This window comes from Giraffa tippelskirchi, chromosome 7, assembly GCF_054371585.1.
Source record: "Giraffa tippelskirchi isolate mGirTip1 chromosome 7, T2T-mGirTip1v1.2.pri, whole genome shotgun sequence".
Lineage (NCBI taxonomy): Eukaryota > Metazoa > Chordata > Mammalia > Artiodactyla > Giraffidae > Giraffa > Giraffa tippelskirchi.
This window is the reverse complement of record NC_137281.1, coordinates 132,642,149-132,664,987: the sequence shown is the minus strand read 5'-3', so window position 1 is coordinate 132,664,987 and position 22,839 is coordinate 132,642,149. Positions and strand designations below refer to the sequence as shown.

The following is a 22,839-nucleotide window of genomic DNA, read 5'->3' as shown; positions in this document are numbered from 1 at the left end:
CAATCACAACCATGGCTCCACTTACCAACATTAAGTTTCCTGTATTCATTTCTCTAGCCTAGTGGGCAGCTACACCCATATGTTTTTCAGGCAATTTAAACTCAGTGGGCCCCAGTAGAATTTAATTTCTGTCTTCCCAAGCCTCCTTCTACCCTTAGTATGTGGGAAAGTTGTAATCCAGTCCATCCAATCAGCCACACCCAAAAACCAAGGATCACTCCAGATTCCTCTTAGCTTGTGAACCCAATGCTTATCAGATACTGTTGATTTCTCTTCCTTTAACATCTCCTACCCACTGCTCTGCCCTAATTCTAGTATTTATTACCACTGACCTGGGCTACTGCTGTATTTTTTATTCTGTTACTCCAGTTACCATACTCACCTGTTATTCATCTGTCTGCTTTCTCCACTTCCAGAGTAACTTCCTGAAATCTGGTCAGATCTCTCTTGCTTAAGATCCTTTAGTGACTCTATAGCTACAGCATAGTCTCCGAGGTCCTTTAAAGCATATGAGGGCCTCCCTAACTTGACCCTGCCCACTCACTCCAAACTCATAACCTATGTTCCTATACTTCCAATCTGTTTGTGGTGTCTCTGGGGGCCTGCATCTTATGGTCTTATGTGCCTTGCTTCTGGGACTCCCTCCACCCTAATGCCCTTATTACTAGTCTTTTTGGTGAAGAAGTGAAAGTTGCTCAATTGTGTCCAACTCTTTGCGACCACAAGGACTATAAAGTCCATGGAATTCTCCAGGCCAGAATACTGGAGTGGGTTGCCATTTCCTTCTCCAGGGGATCTTCCCAACCCAGGGATCAAATCCAGGTCTCTTGCATTGCTGGCTGATTCTTTACCAGCCGAGCCACAAGGGAAGCCCAGGAATACTAGAATGGGTAGCCTATCCCTTCTCCAGAGAATCTTCCTGACCCAGGAATCAAACCAGAGTCTCCTGCATTGCAGGCAGATTCTTCACCAACTGAGCTATCAGGAAAGTCTTTTTGGTAAGCACAAGCTAATGCTTCAAGATTCACTGCTCTTCTGATAGACCTGACCACCCTTCTTTGTGTATGCCTGCTGTGTGCTGGACAAACAAACCTGTGTAATATTTTATTTGACTTATTTGTTTACAAACTTCCCTTGCTCAAATAGACTAGGAGCTCCTGAAATAATTGTGACATATTTGTTATTTTATTCCACTGTCTGGCACAGAGCAAAACAGACAGCGGGCAGTCCACAAATACTAGATAAATGCATGAAAAAGTATGGCCTCAGGCTCTCCTAACTTACTGTAACTTGGAAAAATCATTTGGTCCAGCAAGCAGTGCTTCTTTATCTTTAAAATATTTGTGTTTAAAATATTGGTAGCACAAGATTTTCTGAGGATTTTTTTTTAAAGGCTGCTCATTCATTAATACATGGCTTGAACAACCATCATGAGCAAAACATACATAATCCCTGCTGTCATAGAGCATATGATTTAGTTAGAGAGAAAATAAAATAATCATAAAAATAAATGTAAAATTACAGCTGTGATCAGTGCTTCAAAAAAGAGCCTCGTGGGGATGGAGAGTCTGTGATAAAAGCACTGACCTGGTCAGAGAAATCAGGGAAGCCTTCCTGGAGGAAGCAATGAGTAAGCAGAAATCTGGATGGAGGAGGAGCTTTCAGGTGAAGAGGGAGGAAAATATTTCAGGCAGAGAACATTAAAGCATAGCATGTCTGAGGAACTGAAAGGAAGTTGGTGTTCCTGGGATGCAGAGAGTAAGGGGTGAACATGGAGCAGGAAACAGGCAAGTGGAGGCTGCATAGTACAGCGCTGTTTGGGCACAGGAAAAGACACAAAACAAACTTTGATTGTTCTAGTCTTGACTTTCTTTCATCTTTGGTTTCTAAAGACTTAGAAAAAAACTGAAGGAAAAAGATCATTCTCTTTTGCCAAAGATATAGTGTCAATCTCATTAGACACCCACGCATTCCCCATGAAAGGGAGGACATCCTTTTGTTCCTAAGGGTACTCCTGAAAAAGGAGTCTCGGAGATTCAGAGTCCAGAATTAAAGCATCCTTCAGCAAAAAACGCCATTATTGTCTTTATTCTGAAAAGTGATAGTTAAGTGCCACCAAGTTAATGGCCAAAGGGAAGAAAGAGCCAGTGGTAGGTACCAGTCACAACAGAAGGGCATATAAACGACAAAGCCACTGGATTGGCACTAACTTAAAAATGACTGAAATGGGATGTGGTTTCATTCTTGCAGCTTTAACAAGCTCTCTTTCCAACTAATGAGTAACTACTATTGGGAAAAAAGGAAACACTGAAGGGAAAAAACCGGTGGACTATGGTCAAAGACTAACAAACAGAAAAAGCAAACTGCCTCCCCACGATTTTAGAGTATGCCTCCAAACCAGGAGAAGGTGCCTGATGCATCATGCTCTCGACGATGATGTATAGTGTCTGCTCTCCTCAGATAACGTCACAGCAGACAGAGGGGGTGCCAGTTGGAGAGTCTGCATGCTTCCCTATGGCGTGGGCAGAATTCTGACACCAAGGTTCCCTTGCTCAGGGACCACGTTTGCTGACACCTTCAGTCTTCTCAGATGAGGAGCGTGCCACCCCGAGATGAATGCTGTTAGCCATGGCAGGTGGATTATTTTTAGTTTGGAAGCTATAACTCAATAAATAATTTAGGATATCTGTGGGAGTTTCTGAGTACCGATTAATCTCCCTCATTCCCCTGAGTTCTGAACCAATCCAGTCAGATTTGAGCCTACGTGATTACCTTATTTCTGAAAAACCTGGCTCGGAGGGCACAGCCTGGACCTGTGATGATAAAATGGGTTTCTTATTCCTTCATCCTCTTGAAGTGAATTTTGCATCCAGTCCCCAGCCGAGGTTCCTACTGGATGAAGGAGAGGAGTCACGTGCAGCTCCAAAGGAGTATCAGAGAGGGTGAGAGGCAGGCCCAGGGTCAGCTCTGGATTGAAGATCCTTGGCTCCATGCCGCAGAGGAAGGGTCAGCCTCTTTTCTTGGGCAGGGCAAATGAGGCAGAGAGATGGGTTTTAGGGGGTGTATCTCCCTCCCCCAAACCCCAAACTTCCAAAATGAAGGAAGTCCCTATTTTATGGACATGTCCCAAAATGACGAGAAAGGAAGAACAATGGCTTAGCAATGTTTTTCTCACAAGTGTTGGTGCAAAGTATTTATTCTTCAAGACACAGTAGCTTTTGACTGCAAACTAAAAAGGAAAGTGACAAAAATGAGCTAAATTTGATGATAATGTGGTATCTTATTGAAACAAATTTTATCTAATTTTTAAATTATTAGATAGTATTTATGTTGATTGATCTCTGCAGCTTCCAGTTTAAATATTCTTGTCCCTGGTTGTGAGAGGAACATTTTAGACTTCAAATAGCTTCTCTTCTTTATTTCAGTTATTAGAGACAACTTACCGTTCAATGAATGTGTGGTCTTTTTAATAAACAAGGCTACCAGCCCACCATTTTTATTGCCTATTTGTGGGATGTATAAAAATATACATTGATATAGAGGACCTTGATATTTTTCACATAAAATATAGAACACGAAGTGCTTTATTGTTGGTCTGGATATGCATCATCTGGTATTTCAGTTCATTTTCTGTTGCAGTGTGTCCTTAAACTCACTGTACCTCAATTCCTCATCTGTAAAATAGGAATAATGAATAATACCTACCTTGTGGGGTTGTTATAAGGATTGAGTGAGTTGATACCGGTAGAAGATTTAGAACATGGTCCAGCCCCAAATAAGTAGAACATTGTCCCACCTAGGAAGGGAGCTGGGAAATGTAGTCCCTGGCTGGGCAGCTACATCCCAGCAACACCTGTACAGTGTGGAAGGGAAGCATGAGCAGGTGGACAGGCAGCCATTGTTGCTGTAGCTCTGAAGGAGGTTTCTGTTTGTCATTGCAACATTTCCGCCTGAAATGTTCTTTTGGTAAAGTAACAGAGAAGTGGTTACTTGGCCATCTTTTCCTCTTCAAGTAATGAGGAAAAGGTAGTACTTTAATTGTCAAGAATACTTTTGGAGAAGTGACTTCCACTCATGTGGTCTCTCTGGAGATATCTATGAATGTTTTGTGAGCTAGGTCTTGGTGGTGATGAAACATTGTGACCAGATTTATGCACATCGATTGTAGTTTGTTCATGAAGGGAACATTAAAATATATATGTGTGTGTGTGTATATATGTATTAGATTGCAAATGAAAATTACTTGAATGTCATTGACCGTACATGTCTTCATATGAGGTCTTTGTAGGGGAAAAAAAAACAAAGTAAAGAATTGGACTAGTTCATAATACTCCAATTTTGATTAGTTAAGAGTGAGACTGCCAAATAGCTTTTTTCTCAGTCAAATTTTTGGCTTGAATTATGTGTCTAATTACTTCGGCTCTCAAGTTTGCCCATGTTGACACAGCTAAAACAGTAGGTAACATAACTAAAACTGCAGATATTGAAAGAAATCAACCCTTCAGAGCCAAATTATAATTATCTGTACAGTGTTTTGTAGATTATAAATCAGTTTCACACTTTATTGAGTTGATTCCACATTCTACCAAGTGGGATGCAGAACGCTTTGGGGGAAAATTCAGCAGTTTTTAAAGTCAATTTAGTAAGAAACTCACATTCTTTGTCATAGAACAGTAAAGAGCTGTGCCATCATTAACTCAGTGGTTGCATTATATTTTAATTCTGCTACTTAAGGCATATAAGCTTTCATATAAGTTTACCTGACAGTTCACAAAAGATACTCTTTTACCCATAGTGTGGACACTAGCCCAAGATGTGTAAATCTGATATTCTAGTTAGCAAAAATGCAGGTTTATCCCAGTATTTTAATAATAAATAAGAGTTTAGTTCAGTTCAGTCTCTCAGTCATGTCCGACTCTCTGTGACCCCATGAACTGCAGCACGCCAGGCCTCCCTGTCCATCGCCAACCCCCAGAGTCCACCCAAACCCACGTCCATCGAGTTGGTGATGCCATCCAACCATCTCATCCTCTGTCGTCCCCTTCTCCTCCTGCCCCCAATCCCACCCAGCATCAGGGTCTTTTCCAATGAGTCAACTCCTCGCACGAGGTGGCCAAAGTATTGGAGTTTCAGCTTCAACATCAGTCCTTCCAATGAACACTCAGGATTGATCTCCTTTAGGATGGACTGATTGGATCTCCTTGCAGTCCAAGGGACTCTCAAGAGTCTTCTCCAACGCCACAGTTCAAAAGCATCAATTCTGCGGCGCTCAGCTTTCTTCACCGTCCAACTCTCACATCCATACATGACTACTGCAAAAACCATAGCTTTGATTAGATGGACCTTTGTTGGCAGAGTGATGTCTCTGCTTTTTAATATGCTGTCTAGGTTGGTCATAATTTTCCTTCCAAGGAGTAAGCGTCTTTTAATTTCATGGCTGCAATCACCATCAGCAGTGATTTTGGAGCCCAAAAAATTAAAGTCTGACACTGTTTCCACTGTTTCCCTATCTATTTGCCATGAAGTGATGGGACCAGATGCCATGATCTTAGTTTTCTGAACGTTGAGCTTTAAGCCAACTTTTTCACTCTCCTCCTTCACCTTCATCGAGAGGCTCTTTAGTTCTTCTTCACTTTCTGCCATAAGGGTGGTGTCATCTGCATATCGGAGGTTATTGATATTTCTCCCAGCAATCTTGATTCCAGCTTGTGTTTCTTCCAGCCCAGTGTTTCTCATGATGTACCCTACATATAAGTCAGATAAGCAGGGTGACAATATACAGCCTTGACATACTCCTTTTCCTATTTGGAACCAGTCTGTTGTTCCATGTCCAGTTCGACTGTTGCTTCCTGACCTGCATACAGGTTTCTCAAGAGACAGGTCAGATGGTCTGGTATTCCCATCTCTTTCACCATTTGCCACAGTTTATTGTGATCCCCACAGTCAAAGGCTTTGGCATAGTCAATAAAGCAAAAATAGATGTTCTTCTGGAACTCTCTTGCTTTTTCGATGATCCAGCGGATATTGACAATTTGATCTCTGGTTCCTCTGCCTTTTCTAAAACCAGCTTGAACATCCGGAAGTTCACGGTTCACGTATTGCTGAAGCCTGGCTTGGAGAATTTTGAGCATTACTTTACTAGCATGTGAGATGAGTGCAATTGTGCGGTAGTTTGAGCATTCTTTGGCATTGCCTTTCTTTGGGATTGGAATGAAAACTGACCTTTTCCAGTCCTGTGGCCACTGCTGAGTTTTCCAAATTTGCTGGCATATCGAGTGCAGCACTTTCACAGCATCATCTTTCAGGATTTGAAATAGCTCAACTGGAATTCCATCACCTCCACTAGCTTTGTTCGTAGTGATGCTTTCTAAGGCCCACTTGACTTCCCATTCCAGGATGTCTGGCTCTAGGTGAGTGATCACACCATCGTGATTATCTGGGTCGTGAAGATCTTTTTTGTACAGTTCTTCTGTGTATTCTTGCCACCTCTTCTTAATATCTTCTGCTTCTGTTAGGTCCATGCCATTTCCGTCCTTTGTCGGGCCTATCTTTGCATGAAATGTTCCTTTGGTATCTCTAATTTTCTTGAAGAGATCTCTAGTCTTTCTCAATCTGTTGTTTTCCTCTATTTCTTTGCATTGATCACTGAGGAAGGCTTTCTTATCTCTCCTTGCTATTCTTTGGAACTCTGCATTCAGATGGGAATATCTTTCCTTTTCTCCTTTGCTTTTTGCTTCTCTTCTCTTCCCAGTTATCTATAAGACCTCCTCAGACAGCCATTTTGCTTTTTTGCATTTCTTTTCCATGGGGATTGTCTTGATCCCTGTCTCCTGTACAATGTCACGAACCTCTGTCCATAGTTCATCAGGCACTCTGTCTATCAGATTTAGTCCCTTAAATCTATTTGTCACTTCTACTGTATACTCATAAGGGATTTGATCTAGGTTATACCTGAATGGCCTAGTCGTTTTCCCTACCTTCTTCAATTTATGTCTGAATTTGGCAATAAGCAGTTCATGATCTGAGCCACTGTCTGCTCCCGGTCTTGTTTTTGCTGACTGTATAGAGCTTCTCCATCTTTGGCTGCAAAGAATGTAATCAATCTGATTTCGGTGTTGACCATCTGGTGATGTCCATGTGTAGAGTCTTCTCTTGTGTTGTTAGAAGAGGGTGTTTGCTATTACCAGTGCGTTCCTTGGCATAACTCTATTAGCCTTTGCCCTGCTTCATTCTGTACTCCAAGGCCAAATTTGCCTGTTATGCCAGGTGTTTCTTGACTTCCTACTTTTGCATTCCAGTCTCCTATAATGAAAAGGACATCTTTTTTGGGTGTTAGTTCTAGAAGTCTTGTAGGTCTTCATAGAACCATTCAACCTCAGCTTCTTTGGCATATTGGTCCGGGTGTAGACTTGGATTAGTAGTTTTCCTTTATTAACACAAAAGAAAGGCATAGGTAGATAAAACCTTTAGATAATCTTAAATCCTTGTTTTAGTCGCCATGTTCCATCATCCTATTAATGGTTTTTCTATTTTTTTTCTGAAAGTGTCAGGAATGAAGTATTAGAGAATGGACTGAATATTCACATCTTTTCCTATCTCTTGTCCTATTCTGTCATCTTCTCTTGGCTAAGATAATGAGATGGTCTAAACAGGGTAGAAGGAAGAAGAAAGACCTTTAATGAAAAGCCAAGATAAATCAGCCCCTGAATACCTGAGAAATGACAGTGCTCCCACCTATTTTTAACTTTGTGGGTTTGTCTCATTAAGTCTTAGATACAGAGATAAGAGTTGGCAACTCAGGAGGGGACCCTGCAGTGTCTTCAGGTTACTGTCCACTTAATGGAAAACCTACTTCTGATACTCTGTTATTGAAAAAAATATCTTTCATGAGATATGTATTTGAAGTCTTAATCCAAAATGAGAATATTTCTATCTGTGGTGGTGATGGTAGTTTAGTTGCTAAGTCATGTCCGATTCTTGAGACCCTATGGCCTGTAGCATGCCAGGCTCTCCTCTGTTCATGGAATTTTCCAGGCAAGAATACTGGAATGGGTAGCCATTTCCTTCTCCAGGAGATATTTCCAACCCATGGATCAAACCCAGGTCTCCTGCATTGCAGGAGCCACCAGGGAAGTCCTATTTATATCTGTAAATGAATATTATTGGTGGTTTAAAGTGAGTTCTCATTTGTTTGTCAGAAATTAGCTTTTTGCATCGGAAGATGCATAATAGTTATATGATGATTCCTTATTTATTGGAACAGCTACAGTAAATTACATGATATAGACTATATTTAGTTTTTTCTTAATTAGATTTAATAAGATTGTTTTTACTATTACAAGAAATAAATGATGAGAATTTTTCTTCTGGTGTAACTAACTAGGTATTTTAACAGTTTATAACTAATGAGACAGAATACCCATATGTCTCATAGATTTACACTTGATTGTTTTGGGAGTTTTTACCTAAGGAGCCACTTAAAATACTTAAGGAAACAATAGTGTACTTAAAGCCTAATTTATGAATTCCTGTAAGGTAAGGAATTAATTAACAAATTTGCTATTATAGTAATTTACAGACAACCATCTGAAATGCATTGCTGTGAAATTTGACTGTAACATCATTCATTAGAAACAGAATGCAGTATAAGTTGGTCATAGCTTGAGCCTCCTCAAAGTGAGAGAAAGTGAAAGTCGCTCAGTCGTGTCTGACTCTTTGTGACCCCATGGACTATATAGTCCATGGAATCCTCCAAGCCAGAATACTGGATATGGGTAGCCTTTCCCTTCTCCCGGGGATCTTCCCAACCCAGGGATCAAATCCAGGTCTCCCACATTGCAGGCGGATTTTTTAACAGCTGAGCTACAAGGGAAGCCCAAGAATACTGGAGGGGGCAGCCTATCCCTTGTCCAACGGATTTCCCGACCCAGGAATCAAACTGGGGTCTCCTGCGTTGCAGACAGATTCTACCAGCTGAGCTGTCAGGGAAGCCTAATGAGCCTCCTCAAAGGGAGTGCAATTGCTGATTCACTGAAGAGCTCTATTTACCTAGAGTTTATTCACAGGGATCCCAGAGACATAACCACAGCGTTTCATAAGTAATACATCTTTTTGTTTTTTTCTAATCCCTAAATTTTCCATCTCTAAGATGCCAAAAGACTCCCTTATTGACTAATAATATTATTTGTAGGTTATCCACATTCTTTGAGAACTTGAGATGTTCAGTAATGAAGGATAGGCCTGTGTCTCAGTCTCACTCATCTTGGGGGATGAGTCATAGTCTGGGAGCTTCCTAGAGGAGAAAAACTATAACCTAAAAGATGCACAGTCACAGTTGCATGATTTAGCATCATATTCTAAGGAATCAGCCAGCAGCAAAGATTTCCTCTTGGTGTACTTTTTTTTTCCCCCTTAAATTTTGGAGAAGGAGAGGAAGTAATTAAGACTGTCATGGAACTTAGTTTGGAGAGACGTAAATTGTTATTTTGACCTGCTTTTGCTTCTTCAGTAGCACTCAAATTACCTAATAAAGTAATGAGCACATTGAAGGCAGTTATATGTACTTGTTGGTAAGTTGAACAATGGAATTGGCATACAATGAACAAGTTTGTAAATAAAAGTGACTAAAGAGTCAAAGAAAAATCTATGAGGTATAACAACTCATGCAGATTTAAAAACATCTCAGGATCATTCAGGGCTTCCCAGATGGCTCAGTGGTAAAGAATCTGTCTGTTAAGCAGGAGAAGTAGATTCGATTCCTAGATTGGAAGATCCCTTGGAGAAAGGAATGGCAACCCACTCCAGTATTTTTGCGTGGGAAACCCCATGGATGGAGGAAACTGGCGGGCTACAGTCCATGGGTTTGCCAAGAGTTGGACACTCAGAGATACTGATCATGCATGCATGCATACATATATGATATAAAAACCAACAGATTTTTTAAATGTTCTGTAGGCAAAGCATTACTTGACTAAAAATTTTATTTTTTCAGCATTCATGTCCTCAGCCTCCACATATAAAAAGTAATTTCAGTGCTATTGTCTTCAAATGTTCTATTCATATTTTATGATTTTTTTTAGTCTATATATTCTCAGAAGTAGTTACAAAAGGCAGTGGCAATAAATAATGCCTGGCATGCTCCAGTCTAAAATAAAATGGTTCTTCAACAATTTAAGAGTAGATATTTCTTCTCATTGTGTTTCTTTATTGTCTCGTAATTTTAAAAGCACAGTGCAAAATGACATGAATTCACCCATATATGAGTAATTCTTCTGAGAATGTCCTGTCATATCCACAAGAAGCATAATTGGAATTGCATATGATCCTTTTTATTTACTGATAAGGATAATTGAACAAGTATTTCAGCAAACATTTCACCAGATGGGAGAAGTTACCCCATTCCACTACTTATTTGAAATTTACAGTGAGAATATTCACAGTAAAAGAATAATCTTTATGACCTCCAGCAACAGCTTGGCATTTTATTATGAAATATTCTCATGGCTGAAGATACAACATTCTGTTGCTAAAGTGCCTTGCACACTACCATTTGTATGCAACATGTGGGCGTTTAATAAATACTAGTTGATGATAAGACTTAATTTAGGCATGACATTTTATGAATACGTATGATTCACATACCTCCATGGGGTTCAGAGATGCACTTGGGTTTTAACTGTATAAAAGTTAAGGAGCCACTGGCACCTTAAAAAGCAATGCCTGCACTTCTTGCACAGCTCAGATTGATGGGTTTACCAACAACTCTTACTTATTATTAGTCCACCTGCTGAAGACTCCTGTAGAGGCCTATGGGTTTTTTGACTACAGTTGGTTCCCTGCTTCTACCCAACCGTTTCTCAAACAATGTACCAAAATATCAGCTGGAGAATGAGAATGTAAATGGGTTGTCACTTGCGTTGGCTATTAGAGAAATAATTCACAATATAGATTTTGAGATGATGGATGACTTCAATATAGGAAGGAATTCACAAAACTACACAATTCTTAAAATATTCAAGGCTGCAAGCCTTTTGGTAAATAAACCTGATTTGAAATTTTAAATATTTATTTTCATTTCTGAGTACTTGCTCAGTTCAGTTCAGTTCAGTTCAGTTACTCAGTCGTGTCCGACTCTTTGCGACCCCTAAACTGCAGCACGCCAGGCCTCCCTGTCCATCACCAGCTCCCAGAGTTTGCCAAAACTCATGTCCATTGAGTCGGTGATGCCATCTAACCATCTCATCCTCTGTCGTCCCCTTCTCCTCCTGCCTTCAATCTTTCCCAACATCAGGATCTTTTCAAATAAGTCAGCTGTTTGCATCAGGTGGCCAAAATACTGGAGTTTCAGCTTTAACATCAGTCCTTCCAATGAACACCCAGGACCGATTTCCCTTATGATGGACTGGTTGGATCTCCTTGTAATCCAAGGGACTCTCAAGAGTCTTCTTCAACACCACAGTTCAGAAGCTTCAATTCTTCTGCACTCAGCCTTGTTTATAGTCCAACTCTCACATCCATACATGACTACTGGAAAAGCCATAGACTTGACTAGATGGATCTTTGTTGGCAAAGTAATGTCTCTGCTTTTTAATATGCTGTCTAGGTTGGTCGTAACTTTCCTTCCAAGGAGTAAGCATTTTTTAATTTCATGGCTGCAATCACCATGTGCAGTGATTTTGGAGCCCAAAAAAATAAAGTCTGACACTGTTTCCACTGTTTCCCCATCTATTTGCCATGAAGTGATGGGACCGGATGCCATGATCTTAGTTTTCTGAATGTTGAGCTTTAAGCCAACTTTCTCACTCTCCTCTTTCACTTTCATCAAGAGACTCTTTAGTTCTTCTTCACTTTCTGCCATAAGGGTGGTGTCATCTGCATATCTGAGGTTATTGGTATTTCTCCCGGCAATGTTGATTCCAGCTTGTGCTTCCTCCAGCCCAGCGTTTCTCCTGATGTACTCTGCATATAAGTTAAATAAGCAGGGTGACAATATACAGCCTTGACGTACTCCCTTCCCAATTTGGAACCAGTCTGTTGTTCCATGTCCAGTTCTAACTGTTGCTTCCTGACCTGCATACAGATTTCTCAAGAGGCAAGTCAGGTGGTCTGGTATTCCTAGCTCTTTCTTTCATAATTTTCCACAGTTTGTGTTGTTCCACACAGTCAAAGGCTTTGGCATAGTCAATAAAGCAGAAATAGATGTTTTTCTGGAACTCTCTTGCTTTTTCTGTGATCCAGCAAATGTTGGCATTTGATCTCTGGTTCCTCTGCCTTTTCTAAAACCAGCTTGAACATCTGGAAGTTCACGGTTCACGTATTGCTGAAGCCTGGCTTGGAGAATTTTGAGCATTACTTTACTAGCTAATCATTATTAATTTCCATGAATTTCTAACTTATGAAAATAAAGATATATATACACACACATACATATGTACATAAAGCTTGACCATAACATTAATATTTTAGTTGATTAATTCTGGGAAAGAACCATAAAAATGAGTAGAGTTCTGAAACTATTGAACTGGCCTTAATGCAAACTTGATATTTTTCTAGATCCCAACTCTCTAAATATAAGGAAATCATGCATTAATCATTGAAATTTCAAGTCCTATGTTGTTTTTGGTTTATTTGTTCTATTGTGTTCCCCATATGTGGCATGTACTCCACATGACAATCTTTTTCTTAATACTCAGACTTTCCCATGGCTTTGCTTATTCTGTGTTCTCTACCTGAGGAGGGTGGGACTGCATCTCCTCCTGTTGCCATCCTATCCATCCACCTAAACACCAGCTCCTCTGGAACGCTCCTCCATGTTCCACAAGTCAGAAAGGACCGCTTTGTTCTCTGTGTTCCCACGGCACAGTGTCCTTCGTGTATCTTCTGAGTGTTACCTTTCATCACAGCTGTATCCAATGTATTGTACCAGTCTGTGTCTTACCTTGTATCATGAGACCTGCTTATTGATGATGTATCTTTTGCAGATGGGATTCCAGTGACCACATGATGGATCAAAGCAGAATCTTTTCCCCCCTCAAACCAACTAAGAGGTGCCTGGGCCTTTGATGTTGTCTGAGATTGTGTAGACAGTTATGTGATGAAGCCAAAGAGAAGTAATACTTTTTGTTTTAATTGTTTATTTTTAATCTTAAGCAGAACAAAATCTGCATGGTCTCTCGTATTAGACTGCATCTAGCATTCTACTTTCTCAGCTTCTTGCACAATGGGACAGATTCTGCATGGAGCAGGGCTTGCTCCTTCTGGGTTCCAGCACATTGCTCATCAATTATTCTGGAATTCTAGTGGCAAAATAGTCATTGCTGGGGAAAGTGGCCATGAAATTTTTTTTTTTCATTTATAATGAGGTTTAGTGGTGAATCTTTTCATATTCATGTTCAGAAAGAACCTCAGAAACACTGTGTATTGATAACTGACTTGATTCAGGTGCCAAATCAAAAAGCATCTTTCTTAAAGTATGTATGTTAATAGTGTCTTGAAAAACACCCTAATGGGAATTGAAGGGCAGAATAACATGACTTCATGTAAAAGACTTTCCGGCTATTACTGTTTCCATTTCAGTTCAGTTCAGTTCAGTCGCTCAGTCGTGTCTGACTCTTTGCGACCCCATGAACTGCAGCACGCCAGGCCTCTCTGTCCATCACCAACTCCTGGAGTCTACTCAAACCCATGTCCAACGAGTCAGTGATGCCATCCAACCATCTCATCCTCTGTTGTCCCCTTCTCCTCCTGCCCCCAATCCTACCCAGCATTAGGGTCTTTTCCAATGAGTCAACTCTTCGCATGAGGTGGCCGAAGTATTGGAGTTTCAGCTTCAACATCAGTCCTTCCAATGAACAAATACTCATGACTTCCATGGTGGCTCAGTGGTAAAGAATCAGCCTGCCAATGCAGGAGTCACGGGTTCGATCCCTGGGTTGGGAAGATCCACTGAGAAGGAAACGGCAACCCACTCCAGTATTCTTGCCTGGGAAATCCCATGGACAGAGGAGCCTGACAGGCTCACAAAAGAGTCACAAAAGAGTTGGATATGGCTTAGTGACTAAACAACAACAAATACCCTACAGAGAACTTCATTCTTTTTAGTAATTGTCTATATTAGCTCAAACTGCTATAACAAACTACCATAACATAGGAGGCTTATAAACAACAGAAATTTATTTCTCCCATTTCTGAAGCCTGGAAGTCTAAGACCAGGATGACCGTTCTGGTGAGGGCTCTTTTCTGGGTTGTAGAATTCTGCTGGGTTGCCACATGGTGGAGAGCAGAGAGCAGCAAGCAGCAAGCTCTCTGGTGAGTCTTACAAGGGCACTGATCCCATTCATGAGGGCTTTACTCTTATGACCTTGTTTAATCCTAATTACCTCCCCAAAGCTCTGCTCCCTCATGCCATCACATTGAGGGGTAGGATTTCAACATATAAATTTGGGAGGACACAGTCTATAACAGTAATGAATACTTAAAAAAAAAATATTGGAACTGCCTAAGTTCCAATTCTTCTTCAGCTATTTATAAAGTAATCAACTTACTATGGTTTGTCCAAGACACTCCCAGTTTTAGCACTGAAAGCCCTACCTCCTGGAAAACCCCCTAGTCCTGGGCAAGCTAAGATGATTATGACCCTAGAAATCTGGTGTCATGTTCAAGACATATACTTTGTCTATTCTCAGTTTTCCCATCTACAAAATGAGGATAACAATAGTGCCTGCCCCACAGGATTTTTAAAAAGTTAATGTATGTAAAGCTATTAGCACAGTGCTTAGCACACAGGAATGTTAAATAAATCTAGCTATCGTCATTCTTATTATTAGCTAGTATAATGTCTTTGAAACAATGAGACACACAGAATTAAATAAAAGGAGGTGAAGAGAACCATATTAACATGTTAGTGAAAAAACTCAAGGCCCTGATACAATCATTTCACGGGTAAGACTCCCCTGCCTCATCCCTGAGCCGTTGATAGAGTAGAAGTTGGGGTGGGGGATGAGGGTGAGGAGATGTGTAGCCCTCTAAACACAGTCCAGGCCTATGGGCAAAGATGACAGAAATAGACCAGGTCAATGGCCATGATGCATCCGTCATTCTAAGGTAGAGCTACACATCAGTTACTTCTAGTGGTCCAGCCTTGTGAGGGCAGGACAGGTGATCTAAATCCTGATTGTAGTCATTGGACCATGACCACATGTTTGAAGAGCTGTATTAAAAGATACAGTTGTTTTGAGGCCCTATTTTTGTGTTGCCAAAGAAAAGATTTCTTTGTTAACCTAGTCATTCAGTAAGAATTACTGAACTCTTATTAAGAGCTAACTACCGTGCTAAGGATGCAGAGACAGAAGGACCATTCTTGTCTTCAAATATCTCCCAGTCTAGTGTGACTATAAGTTGGTAGACAGTCATTTGATACAATTTGTCACTGGCTGGTTTACTGATGTATGTGGCTTTTCACATGAACTTGACAACCATGGCGCATACAGAGAGATCAGGTACTCTGGTAGTAGACTTATCCTAGGGTTTTTATGCAAGTGTATAGTATTTGCACATTGGCAAATGTAATATTAGCCCATGGGCAGGGGTAGGAAGAACAAAGCAGTTGAAATATAGAGAGGAAAAATTCAAGGATTCCATATGTTTCAACAAAAGAAGACAAAAAAATTCATATTGCCTCTTCTCATTCTTTAGGTCTCAGCCTAAATGTCACCATCTAAGAGTGACCTGAACATCTTTTCTAAAGTCACCTATCCTTCCCCACTGATAACCTTTTATTTTTTCTCTTATCCAGTTGTTTGTTTCCTTCAGAGCACTTCTTATAACTGTTAGTTATTTTGCTTGTCTGCTGTATTAGTTAGGGTATAGGCTGAGTCTCTATAATAAAGAGATACAAAAACAGAGTAACTCAAACAAGTTCAAAGTTTATTTCTGTCTTATTTGACAGTCCAGAGGCAGGTGAACAGTCATGTAAGGGTCTGTTCCAGGGCTCCCGATTCCTTCTGTCTTCTTGCCCATCTTCTCCACGTGTGTTGTCTTCATCACTGTTAAAGTCAGCCCAAAGAGATCTTGTTCATGGACTGGGTCACGAGAAGGGCAAGGAAAGTGGAGGGCAACTAGCTTTTTTTTTTTTTTTTTAATTTATTTATTTATTTTTGGCTGAGTCAGGTCTTAGTTGAGGCACTTGGGATCTTTCCTTGCTGAGCACGAGCTTCTATCTAGTTGCAATGTGTGGGCTCAGTAGTGTGGCTCCCGGACTTAGTTGCCCTGCAGCACGTGAGATCTTAGTTCCCTGACAAGGGATGGAACTCACATCCCCTGCACTGGAAGGCATATTCTTAACCACTGGACCACCAGGGAAGTCCCAACCAGCTCCATCTTGAAGCACGTGATGTAGAGGCACACACCTCAGTTCTGTTCAGATCGAGGTCTACACCTAGAGGGAGGTTGGAAAGTTAGTCTTTAGCTAGGTGGCCATATGCTAAAATTCCTTGAGGGAGTCTGTTGCAAAGAGAAGAGGGACAGGATAAACATTGGGGGTCAATTAAAAGTCCTTGCCATGCCAGCATAGTTGTGGTTTTGTTTGTTGCTTGTTGTTTGTTTCTGTCCTCTGTGGAGTCAGGGACTACATATCTGTCTTATTCACTGTTATTTCCCCAGAAACTGGAATAAGTGCCTAGTGTATAGGAGGTATTCAGTATATATTGAATGAATGTAGTTGAACAACTAAACACTGAAAAATATCATTTGTTATATCATAATCAGGTTTGGCTTTTCATAAATCTCATGGTACTACTAAATAGTGGTTTTAGAATTCATGTGGTTATCGATTGGCATGATCTAACATAGTGACTGGCAGGCATATAACAAGTATTCAACAAATGCTATTTTCTTCCATTATTTTTAGTTAAGAAGAAAAGATTCATGTTTAGAATACAAATATATTTCAAGAAATAACATTGAAATAATCTTGACATTCAGAGAAGAAATATGAAACATTAAATAATTAACCTTAAAGGTTATCATTTTCAAAAATTAGGTCTCTCTAGGGTTATCTGACAAACAATGACCAACAGCCAACCAGCAATTGGAGAGCCATGTTTTAATTATTGGTTTCTTCTCAAAATATAAGTGAATCTTATTGGCATCTGACTTATCAACTTCCAGGTAAATAAAAAATTTTGAATAAAATAATTGAATTTGGAGCAAAAATAATAAAAACAAAGATAGAATAGGGGGTATTATTGACTCTGGCCTATTCCTATCTATACACTGAGGAAAAGGAAAGCTTGATTCTGTGTTTTCTTTCCAGTTGCTTTTTTCAAGAACCATTTCTTTTGAAAACGACTTTGTGTTAAGGTAAGGGACAGATTAAAATTTCAGCCAATTGTTAACCAAATTAAAATAATAAATGAGATTGACTTTTGTTTGTGGCTCAATCTGTTAACTTAATCCTTAAATAGAACAAAGTACAGTTCTTAGGAGTCATCATTAGAAGGCTTCACACAGCAAATGTAGGAGATAATGTCCTGCAGGTTATTTTTAGGAGTTTTTTAAAAACCATGAAAACTTAATGCTCATATTGAATTATTGACATAGTAATTGGCTGCTGGTTCCTCTTCCAGAATGCATTTGGTTTTGGCTTCTGCTCTCATTTTATGAAATCTTATGGAACAAAGAAATGTCAGCAGGCTCTGCAAGCTCTTATTCATTGATGATTTTATCCAGACCATTTTAACTGTTCACATACTAACTTGGTTAGGGAGTCTATTTTTTGGTCTTCAAACCTGACAGATTCATTTCAGACTACTCAGAAAGGATAAATGTAACATAGTGTCCACTGCTACATATTCCAAAATATGTGGAAATTAAAATAACTATCTGAATATATTTGACCAAACAGAACATCAAAGCATCAAAGCTTCTGTCCTTGGAAATATATTACCTATACTTTAGCCTATGCAAATTCCCCCACATCCTTCAAGACTGAGCTCAAATCCCTTCATTTCTGTGAAACTTCCCTAGCCAGGCACTTTTGTATTAAAGGACTTTCTTTTGAACTGCACCTTCTCTGGTCTCTTTGAGAGCTGTGTTATCTTGAGCCTAGAACTCCAGGCTATACTTAAATTCTTCTAGTACTAGTGAATGTTTACTATTATTTCATGGCATCTGCTGAAACCACTCTCTCTCTCTCTCTCAGTGTTTGTGTAATTTTATATTTAAAAAATGTTATCAGTTCAGTTCAGTCGCTCAGTCGTGTCCGCCTCCTTGCAAACCCATGAATAGCAGCACACCAGGCTTCCCTGTCCATCACCAACTCCCGGAGTTTACCCAAACTCATGTCCATCGAGTCGGTGATGCCATCCAGCCATCTCATCCTCTGTCATCCCCTTCTCCTCCTGCCCCCAATCCTTCCCAGCATCAGGGTCTTTTCCAATGAGTCAGCTCTTCGCATGAGGTGGCCAAAGTATTGGAGTTTCAGCTTCAACATCAGTCCTTCCAATGAACACTCAGGGCTGATCTCCTTTAGGATGGACTGGTTGGATCTCCTTGCAGTCCAAGGGACGCTCAAGAGTCTTCTCCAACACCACAGTTCAAAAACATCAATTCTTCCGTGCTCAGCTTTCTTTATAGTCAAACTCTCACAACCATACATGACTACTGGAAAAACTATAGCCTTGACTAGATGGACTTTTGTTGGCAAAGTAATGTCTCTGCTTTTTAATATGCTGTCTAGGTTGGTCGTAACTTTCCTTCCAAGGAGTAAGTGTCTTTTAATTTCATGGCTGCAATCACCATCTGCAGTGATTTTGGAGCCCAAAAAATTAAAGTCTGACACTGTTTCCACTGTTTCTCCATCTATTTGCCATGAAGTGATGGGACCAGATGCCATGATCTTAGTTTTCTGAACGTTGAGCTTTAAGCCAACTATTTTACTCTCTTCTCTCACTTTCATCAAGAGGCTTTTTAGTTCTTCTTCACTTTCTGCCATAAGGGTGGTGTCATCTGCATATCTGAAGTTATTGATATTTCTCCCGGCAATCTTGATTCCAGCTTGTGCTTCCTCTAGCCCAGCATTTCTCATAATGTACTCTGCATATAAGTTAAATAAGCAGTGTGACAAATATACAGCCTTGACATACTCCTTTTCCTATTTGGAACCAGTCTGTTGTTCCATGTCCAGTTCTAACTGTTGCTTCCTGACCTGCATACAGGTTTCTCAAGAGGCAGGTCAGGTGGTCTGATATTCCCATCTCTTCTCAGTGATCATGTAATATTGCTTTTATAAGTTTTTTAAAAATCACAAATTCATTTGACATGACTCCCAAACCTGTATAGTGCCATCGTGGGATCTATTACTGGACTAATTGTTCTAAAACAATCACTGGATCCTTTTTTCCTACCGTCACTATGAAGCCCTCACACTGGCTTCATAATCCCAGCCACCCCTTCTGGCCTGAGTTCCCACCGCTTCCCAAGCACTTCTGTTGGAGTTGGGATTCTTTCCTTCTCATTACTTCATCTTTACCTTTGCTATTATTTTTTGCTCCCCAAATAACTTCCTACTGCTTTTCTCTGCCTCTCTAAAATCATATGTGTTTTCAAATCCCCAGTGTAAGTTTCACTTTCCTCACAATAGCCATCCTTCTCCAAATTCCCAAAGCACAGTGTGTTTTTGTTGATCATCATGCATGTAGCTTGTACTAGAGAAGTGTGATATTTTAGTTATCCCCTTCAAATGTGCAGTTGATTGAAATGTTGCATTGATGTCAGAAATTATGTGTTTTGGAACTATTGCTTATTATTTATTGTTCTTTATATTCTTGGAGATAGAAAATGGGAAGAAAGGAAATAGAAAATGGGAAGAAAGGAAATCTTGATGTAATTTTCTAACTGAACATACACCAGTTGTATCAGTACTCCCAAACTCTGGCACATCAATGGCTGAGTTACTGTCTTGCTTTAAACACACAGTTTCTTTGACCCATAGATCAGATAGTTCAGAGGAGCAAAATGAATGCTATTGTTGATGAAGGACACTAATCTTTCTTTTCTTTCCCCCTGATTAGTACAGCTACCTCTGGCCTCCATTTTCTGTACACCTTAATAGAATAAATTTTATACATACATTTTGATTGTGACTGCATGTGAGTGTGTGTTTGTGAGTGTGTTCAAGTCAAATGATTTGCCTTTAAGTTTACCATAAACCTGAATTCCAGGTTTATGTTAATTTGTCTTCACATGTCATTCACCTGTTTCTATTCTTATAACTTGCTTTCCACATGAGATTATGCTTAAAATTAGGGACACTCAAAACCCCAAATTAAATTTCAGATATTCTAGAACAGGAGTTAGATTTGGAAAACTTGAGGAAGAAGGCATACTGTATAAACACAGAGTGGTAGCTAATGATAATCATGTTATCAGGTCTGACCCCAAAAAGGGTCCTCCTAACCAGTGTCGCTCATGCCGATAGAACAAGGCTTGAGTTTTCATTTAGGAAGCTAAGGAAAGCTTTATTTGATAAAGAATGGAGGGATGGGTGCTCCAGCTCCAGAGCACATGCTCTCCTTAACAGGCTATGGGCGTAGCTATTTTATAGGGCTCTCATCAGTGGGGAGAGGGAAAGCGGTGGAGTTCTTGCAGGGGGAGTGCCCAGCGTCTCTGCTCATGGCCCGCTGCTGCCATCTTGAATTAAGTACTGTGCGCAGCATTTCTGCCCACAGCACACCTCCCTGAGGTGTTGGCACAGGTTTGTTGCACTGGGACCTTGGATCTGAAGGTCCGGTGTTCAGGCCTCTGCCTGTGGCGCCAGTGAGCAAATGAAACTAGACTAAGCATAAAGGTAAAGAAAAAAGGTTAGACTTTATTACCCAGATTCTATTTTTATTTCCTAGGAATTGTTAGTGGGCTTTGTTGGTGACAAAACCATTCAGTCTCCTTTAATCCTCACATCCTTGTCTGGAGAATCCCATGGGCAGAGGAACCTGGCGGGCTACTGTCCATGCGGTGGCAAAGAGTCACAACTGAGCACGTGTGCGCGTGCACACACACACACACACACACACACACACAAGCATGCAATTTGAATATTAGTTTTTGTTATCTTCCTTTTGCAAATGGAGAAAGAGGTTTCCTGAGAATTTAATGACTTATTAAAGGTCAGCAACTTGATGGACATAGAACGCCTCTCACACCTGTGACTTTTCAGTCATAAAATACCACACTGAAAGCACCCTCACCCACCACACCACACCATATCTTGCTCCTCCATACAGCCTGCTCTGTCATGTCAGGCTACAAACAGCACAGCACAGCACAGACCCTGCCATGCCACACCAGGGCATGCTGTGCCATACTTCAAAGACACCATGTCATGTCCTGTGCCATGTCATCTTTCTAACAGAATCATCCATCAGTCATCCTTTTTTGTCATTCCTTATGTGCCTTCTGGAATGCAAAAGTAGGAAATCAAGACACACCTGGCGTAACAGGCAAATATGGCCTTGGAGTACAGAATGAAGCAGGGCAAAGGCTAATAGAGTTTTGCCAAGAGAACGCACTAGTCATAGCAAACAACCTCTTCCAACAACACAAGAGAAGACTCTACACGTGGACATCACCAGATGGTCAACACCGAAATCAGATTGATTATATTCTTTGAGCCAAAGATGGAGAAGCTCTATACAGTCAGCAAAAACAAGACTGGGAGCAGACAGTGGCTCAGATCAAGAACTGCTTATTGCCAAATTCAGACTTAAATTGAAGAAAGTAGGGAAAACCACTAGTCCATTCAGGTATGACCTAGATCAAATCCCTTATGAGTATACAGTAGAAGTGTCAAATAGATTTAAGGGACTAGATCTGATAGAGTGCCTGATGAACTATGGACAGAGGTTCATGACATTGTACAGGAGACAGGGATCAAGACAATCCCCATGGAAAAGAAATGCAAAAAAGCAAAATGGCCGTCTCAGGAGGCCTTACAGATAGCTGGGAAGAGAAGAGAAGCGAAAAGCAAAGGAGAAAAGGAAAGATATTCCCATCTGAATGCAGAGTTCCAAAGAATAGCAAGGAGAGATAAGAAAGCCTTCCTCAGTGATCAGTGCAAACAAATAGAGGAAAACAACAGATTGGGAAAGACTAGAGATCTCTTCAAGAAAATTAGAGATACCAAAGGAACATTTCATGCAAAGATAGGCTCAATAAAGGACAGAAATGGTATGGACCTAACAGAAGCAGAAGATATTAAGAAGAGGTGGCAAGAATACACAGAAGAACTGTACAAAAAAGATCTTCACGACCCAGATAATCACGATGGTGTGATCACTCACCTAGAGCCAGACATCCTGGAATGTGAAGTCAAGTGGGCCTTAGAAAACATCACTACGAACAAAGCTAGTGGAGGTGATGGAATTCCAGTTGAGCTATTTCAAATCCTGAAAGATGATGCTGTGAAAGTGCTGCACTCGATATGCCAGCAAATTTGGAAAACTCAGCAGTGGCCACAGGACTGGAAAAGGTCAGTTTTCATTCCAATCCCAAAGAAAGGCAATGCCAAAGAATGCTCAAACTACTGCACAATTGCACTCATCTCACATGCTAGTAAAGTAATGCTCAAAATTCTCCAAGCCAGGCTTCAGCAATACGTGAACCGTGAACTTCCAGATGTTCAAGCTGGTTTTAGAAAAGGCAGAGGAACCAGAGATCAAATTGCCAATATCCGCTGGATCATCGAAAAAGCAAGAGAGTTCCAGAAAAACATCTATTTCTGCTTTATTGACTATGCCAAAGCCTTTGACTGTGTGGATCACAATAAACTGTGGCAAATGGTGAAAG

The 22,839-nt window shown here is 40.4% G+C and overlaps 1 protein-coding gene across 2 annotated transcripts in view; it reads left to right on the top strand.

Annotated features, from left to right (window-relative positions):
• Positions 1-22,839, top strand: part of RTN1 (reticulon 1) — a 236,708-nt gene that overhangs the window by 82,779 nt on the left and 131,090 nt on the right. The window lies entirely within an intron of this gene.